Source organism: Mustela nigripes, chromosome 5 (genome assembly GCF_022355385.1).
Source record: "Mustela nigripes isolate SB6536 chromosome 5, MUSNIG.SB6536, whole genome shotgun sequence".
Lineage (NCBI taxonomy): Eukaryota > Metazoa > Chordata > Mammalia > Carnivora > Mustelidae > Mustela > Mustela nigripes.
Window position 1 is genome coordinate 69024909 of NC_081561.1, and position 7055 is coordinate 69031963.

At 41.9% G+C, this 7055-nt stretch overlaps 1 pseudogene; it reads right to left on the reverse strand.

The window, feature by feature from the left end:
• Window positions 1-3512: 3512 nt before the first annotated feature.
• LOC132018799 (U4 spliceosomal RNA) lies at window positions 3513-3581 on the reverse strand (annotated as a pseudogene).
• Between the last annotated feature and the right edge of the window lie 3474 nt (window positions 3582-7055).

Consider the following 7055-nt stretch of genomic DNA (forward strand, 5'->3'; position numbering starts at 1 on the left):
AGAAGAGAAAATCAGAGAGATCTGCAGAGAGAATGAGTGAAGATTTGAATGCAGATTTGAACACAGTTTAAAACAGCCTCTGGGCCACTTCTACATACAAGTCAAAGCAACTACAGTTGGCAGCCCTGTGGGGCCCAGCCAGCAGCTGGCATATTTGGGGGTTGATGTGAATCTTGATCACTGGAAATCTCATTCTGCCTGGCTTTGCAGAGCCATCCCATGGTTTGATGGGCAGAACAGTAGAGTCTCTCATTATCCAAAAGCACTGAGGAGTGTATGTGTGTGAGTGTGTGTGTGTGTGTGTGTGTGTAAGCATGCATGTGTGTAACACACAAATGTAGAAGAGAGAAAATCCAGCCCATTCAGATTTGACCTTCCATATTATTTTACTTCAGTTTGTGAAACAATGTTCATTTCTTATTAATGTTTTTAATTTGCATTTTTTGTTTTTGTTTTGATGTGAAAAATGTGACGCAGCTTTGAAAGCAATGGAGTACTGGAGATGAGGTGTGAGATGTTGTGGAAGTTGGGGTGTCTGACCCCGGTCTGACTTGGTGTGTCACCTTCTCATCTATGTATCTCTGCCCATATGTCGCTGGGTCTGGGCACATCTTCCTCTGCTTTTCTCTCTGTATTACTTTTTTTGGTAAACCATCTTGTCTCCGTCTATTTCTCTCCTCTGTTTTTTGCCACTTTTCCCTGAACTTTCCCTTCCTTTTCTTCTCATTCATTTATTCAAAGTTGGACTGACTGCCAGCCACTGTACAGTGTTTCCTGAAATTATAAAACTCCTCCTTCCCCCCAACTCTGAATCTAGTAGCTTTTTCATGCCGGCACATTGATTGGTCTTATTTTCCAAAGTCAATGATATTTGAGGGGAAGAAAAATTGTTTTGACCATTTCCCTGACCTGTGATGGAGTTTTCTAGGGCTACACATCATGTCAACCCTGTGTTAGTCTACACAGAATGTTGATACTCTTCAAGGCCAGTAAGAAATAAGTTAGTAAAAGGAGAACTAGAGCTTTCAGACATAGAGAAAGAAAAGACAATCATTTCTGTAAAAATGGAACATTTAATCAAACTGTTTTTAAACTTTTAAAAACTTTCCAAACATAAAACACATGGCTCTGTAAAGCATGGAACAGGAACTGAAAATAGGATAAACTGGTCAGAGTTTGAGTTTTTCCAAATCTATAAACAAGGCTTTTCAATCTCCAAACAATTCATACTTGTGTCTGGTATACTTGCCAATTTATTTCTCGGAAAACAGACATCCACGGGGCCTCAGTTCTGAGTACTTCCAGAATCCTGTCCACCGTGAAGCCTCCAGGAGCCATCTTGCAGGTAGTTGGTACTAAACACATGTGGGTTCTAATTCATTAGAGAAAAAATAAATATGCTGGCAATTACTTTTCCTCTGGAATACAATGCTAATGCCCTTTCTAAGAATCTCTCAATGGCCTATAACTCCTGGAGGCCTCATGTTTCACACCAATAATTCCAGTGTAGTGGGAAACTTAGAAGACAGAAGGAAAGACAGTATTCATTATTAATGAAAGGACTGTGCCCTCGAAGGAAACATAGGGCACTTAATGTTCAGCTTACCTCATCTTTCCATCAATAAATCCATGCTCCCTAATTGTTTATGGCATCCTTTGGTAGGCTCAGTGGAGAGGATGACAACTAATTAACAAACACACTTTGGCCTTAATTAAGCTGCCCTTTCCTGCCTATGACACTACTTCAATATAAATGAAGATCCATCCTGCTGTATTTGACTCCCAATATAGAACTGAATTCCAGATTAATTTGCTTAAAGCATAATCCAATTAAGTTTCACTTAACTAGTGAAATATACATATTTTGTGTTTTAAATAAGGATGGGAATTCACTTAAAAGATTAATTTCTATTTTTCCTCCCCCTTCTCCTGCTCCTTCCTAACCAATGGTCAATGAGGGTATAGTCTTCTAGGGCTACTGTAACAAAATACCACAGATTGTGGGGCTTAAACAACACAAATCTGTTTTCTTTGGGTTTTGAAGGCTAGAAGTTCATGAGGCCCTTCTCCTTGGCTTATCGATGGTTCTCTCTCCCTGTGTCTTCACACCATCCTCCCTCTGTACGTGTCTGTGTCAAAATCGCCTCTTCTTATAAGGGCCCTAGTCAGATTGGTTTAGAGCCCACTCAGATGGACTCATTTTAGCACAAGCACCCCTTTCAAGGCACCTTCTCCAAATGCAATCATATCCTGAGGTACAGAGGTTAGGGATTCAACATGTGAATTTTGAAGGAACACAATTCAACTCATAACAGGGAAGAAGAAGTGACATTTCCAAGGGGAGGGAGTGGAGTTGAGTGGTTGAGGGCTCTGCTTCTGGAGCAGACCACCTGTATTCAGACTGTTGCTTTCCCACCTGCCCCCTGCGTGACCTTGGACCAACCACTTAAGTTCTCTGCCCTCCAGTTCTTCCATCTGTGAAATGGGTTAATAATCATGCCTACCTCAGGGGGCTTTTATAAAGATTATATAAGTGCTTTATATACATGAAAGCCCTCAGTAAATTGTTTGTATAATTATTTCAAATTTTTTCCTTAAAATGTTTGAGAAGTGTTTATACATTTTCCTCATAGGGGAAATGAATGCTGTGCAATATACTATAAAAACGTGATTAGTGAATTGCTTAGTGAATCGAGATTAGTGGTTAGTGAATTGAGATTATTTTTTTAGGACAGGGGCTCGGATGGTGGCAGAGTATAGGCTTGACTGAAATCTGTGACATATGGCCCAAATCCATTTCATGCCCTGATGCAAGGGTCATTATGTTTTGAGAATAAAAGAAAATTGTGATTATAAAATCAATTAAATGTCAAAATATAATCACAGATTTCAGTCCAGCCTGTCCCCTGCCATCCTCCTCATGCCTGTCCTAAATCTCCTCTCTCATCGAACCAATGGCAGACTGCAGCTGCATGCATGGTTACACCTGAGCAAACCTGGTCCAAGATCAGGGCTTCCAAATTCAGATGTCTGCCTTCATTTTCATAACAAAACCCTAATTCTGGACCAAGGTTCTTCTTTACTGCTATACACAGGTAGCTAAATATTTCTGGAGAAAATGTGATGACCCTGTGGGCTGGCTTCACTAAAATACCGTGGTATCCAGCCTCTCCTGGGCCCTCTGCACCCCTGAATCTTTTTCCTTATCCCTGGTCCACACTGTCTCCCATTTCTCTAGGCAGCTGTTTCTCATTCTTACTCACATTCAGTCCTGTACCCATGACAATTTTCATATTCTTCACAGGGAATACAGGTTGCAACCACAGGTTGGTGGTTCTAGCAGCACCAACCTATGTGACTGCACAAACCCCATGTCGAAAAGCTCTCCTCTGGGCCTTGGCTCTTGCACAGGGAATGCCTTCTTTTCTCCCAGACTCCTCTGCTTTGGTCTGACTTACATTTATTCTTCTTCGAAGACTTGGCTCAAACATGGCATCATCTTCTCTGAAGCCTTCTTCAATTAGCAATAATTGCGCCTCGGATAAACCTCATTGGCTACGATACTGCCACTGCACAAAGCTCGAAGCCTTCTTCAATCAGCATTCCCACCTGCCTTCAGCGGGGTTGTATCCCTCCGTGGTGCTTCCCTCACGCCCTGTCCATATCTCTGGTTCTGTCTTTATGACATTGCTATGCCATTATCTATCGATGAGTCCATCTCTCCCAATACACCGAATTCCCTGTGGCCAGTAACGCTGGGTGTTCATTACTGATTCTCACCATCCAGTGTAGGAGATATCCCCCAACATGTCCCATCTTTCCTTCATTCCACAGACTGCATCAAAATCATTTATGGGTAGATCTCCTAAGAGACAGAGGTCAGAATCTTACTCATTTTTCCTCCTGGGTCAACTGGGGTTCCTGGGAACAAAATCTACCTGTGTTGATTTAAATACACAAGGATTTTGCTAAAAGCAATTGGATAGCTCGCTGAACCAGTAGGGAGATCAGAAAGTCAAGCTTGAAAATACATGTGAAGAAAGGAAATTAAAAGCAGCTATGTCCACAGTCTAAGCCACAACACGAAATAGGCCACTTGACACCAAAAGGCACTGCCTTCCCACTGGCACTGCCGACTGTTGCCAGAAACTAGAGGCTGTTACAGCATCTGCCATAGTGCTCCCTCATGGTGGGTGATCCACCCTCCTACTTCCTTCCTACTTCCTTTGAGGCTCCTCTGGGTCCCAAATCACCCTGCGGTACATGCATCTGATTGGCTGAGCCTCAAAGTACCAAGAGTCTGAAAGCAGGAGAAACTGGGAAGGTGAGTTGTTAATGTTTGCAGCCTAGTCAGAGAAGGTGGGGACATGAGGAAGGTGAATCAGATAATGGTGGCCAGAAAAAACATGACAAATATCTACTACAGATCCCTCAAGATTAGCACAGCCTGGCAATAGTAAATGCTAAGTAAAGACAGGTAAAAAGTAAAGTATGAATCAATCTCCTCTGTGTTTCTAGGAAGCCACACTGCCCAGGGGAATCCTGACCTGGCCCTACAGTCAATATTTTTGAGGAGGAAGACACAAGGAGGGAAAGGATGGGAGAAAATGAGTAACATGTGTGACATGCTGTGATGTGCTGGCCACGGTGCAGTCACATTAGGTAAGTCCCTCCTGGTGATATGACTCTCACTGCAATGTGATGTGTGGGAGGCAAGGACCAGTCATGGCTGTGTGATCACTGGGCTGGCTCATCCTTGGGGCCTAGCACAATGCTGGCACACTGTAGGTCTTTGATAAATATTTGTTGGTGTTGAGCAATTCTATAGAGGAGATACTCTGCCGTTTTGCTGATGTTCAGATTAAGTACTCTGGCAGTCCCAAAGCCAGAGAGTAGCAGCTTGTCTAGCACCCAATCTCATGTTCTTTTCATCATCACACCTGAATGGATGCTAAAGTACGGATAGCCAATATGCAGGTTATTGGGAGGAGTGACATCAGCAACATGGCAGCCTAAGTTGCTCCTCATTTTTGTCCCTTTTAACATCATAAATTTGGCAACTATCCACAAACAGAAGGGATTCTGCAGGAGCTGTGGGGCCCAGCAGCATACACCAAAGGACCCGCTACCTGGGCATTGGGCAATCGACAGACCCTAGTATGGGCAGTGGAATGGCCAGCAGCCTGTCAGCTGGCTCCAACTCCTTTCAGCTTGCTATAGTCCAGGAGAACCCAGAAAATGTGGACTTGGGCAGATACCACAAACAAGGGAGACTATGTAGAAGTTCCAGGGTCTACAGAAGAAGTTCCAGCACTCTGTTGGGGCAAAAACAAAATGAAAACCAAACCAAAACAAAACAAAAAAAGAGTTTGGATGCGTTTGAGTAGGTAAGAGGAATTTGGTCCACATTACCCTTCCCCCGCTAAGACAGCACAGCTTAGAGAAAGAGGAGTTCAAGGATCCTTCCCCTGGGAGACCGGGAGCGTTGAGTGAGTGCCTGGGGTGGGTTGGGGCAGTGGGCGCAGTAAGTGAAAGGGATTAAGAGGTATAAACTTCCATCTATAAAATGACTAAGTCATGGCGATGTAATGCTTGGCATAAGGAACGCAGTCAATAATATTGTAATAACTTTGTCCGGTGACAGATGGTAACTAGACTTATTGTGGGGATTGTTTCATAATGGAAAAAAGAAAAAGAACCAATGGGCAGAGGAACAGAATAGATATTTTTCTGAAGAAGACACACAAATGGCCAAAAAGTACATGAGAAGGTTTTCAACATCACCAATCATCAGGGAAATGCAAATCAAAACCATAATGAGATATCACTTCACATCTGTTAGAATGGCTGTTCTCAAAAATGCAAGTATTAAATATTGGCGAGGATGTGGAGAAAAGGGAACATGTGTGCAGTCTTGGCAGGAATGTAAACTGGTTCAGCCACAATACAAAGCAGCACAGAGGTTCCTCAAAAAATTAAAAATCTGTATGATCCAGCAAGTCACTTGGGTATACAGCAGAGGAAATGAGAACAGAATCTTGGAGAGCGATCTGCAGGCTTCACTGCAGCATTACTCACAATAGCCAAGATAAGGAAACAACCAAAATGTCCACTAGCAGATGGATGGGTGGATAAAGATGTAAGGTGTTACATGCATATATAGAACAATGCAGGATGTTTGTATATATAATGGAATGTTATTTGGCCATGAGAAAGAAGGACATCCTGCTGTTTGTGACAACATGGATAGATCACTGAGGACGTTACAGTGAGAAAAAGCAGACAGAGAAAGACAAATATCATAATGATATTCCTTATATGTGGACTCTAAAAAATCTGCACTCATAGAAATAGGGAGTTGAATGGTGGTACCAGGGACTGGAGTGCTGAGTGGATTGGAGAGATGTTGGTCAAAAGGTACAAACTACGGTTAGAAGATGAATAAATTCCGGAGATCTAATGCACAGCATGATGGTTATAGTTAATAATACCATATTATATACTTGAAAGTTGCTAAGAGACTAGATCTTAATTGTTCTCACCATAAAAAAGAAATGATAATTATATGATATGATGGAGGTGTTACCTAGAGTTACTGTGGTCATCTTGTTGCAATATATCAATTATGCAACTAACGTGCTATACATTTTAAGCTTATACAATATTACATGTCAATCATATCTCAGTAAAATATGCAGGGTATGGCTTGTGTAAAATTCTATGGATTGTTTTAAGCTTCTGATTAGCAAAATCTTTCTGAGGATCTTGTGGAATTGGAATCTGACTGCTTGCACGTTTTAAGCTTATACAATATTATATGTCAATTATATCTCAATAAAATATGTAGGGTATGGCTTCTGTAAAATTCTACGGATTGTTTTAAGCTTCTGATTAGCAAAATCTTTCGGAGGATCTTGTGGAATTGGAATCTGACTGCTTGCCCCCCACCTCCCAAAGAAATGACATTATTAAGTGCATCTTCTTTCAGATTATAGGGCCTCAGATTATAGGCTTTTATGAAATAGACTCTGATCTCATGGCTCACAAGGTTTCAA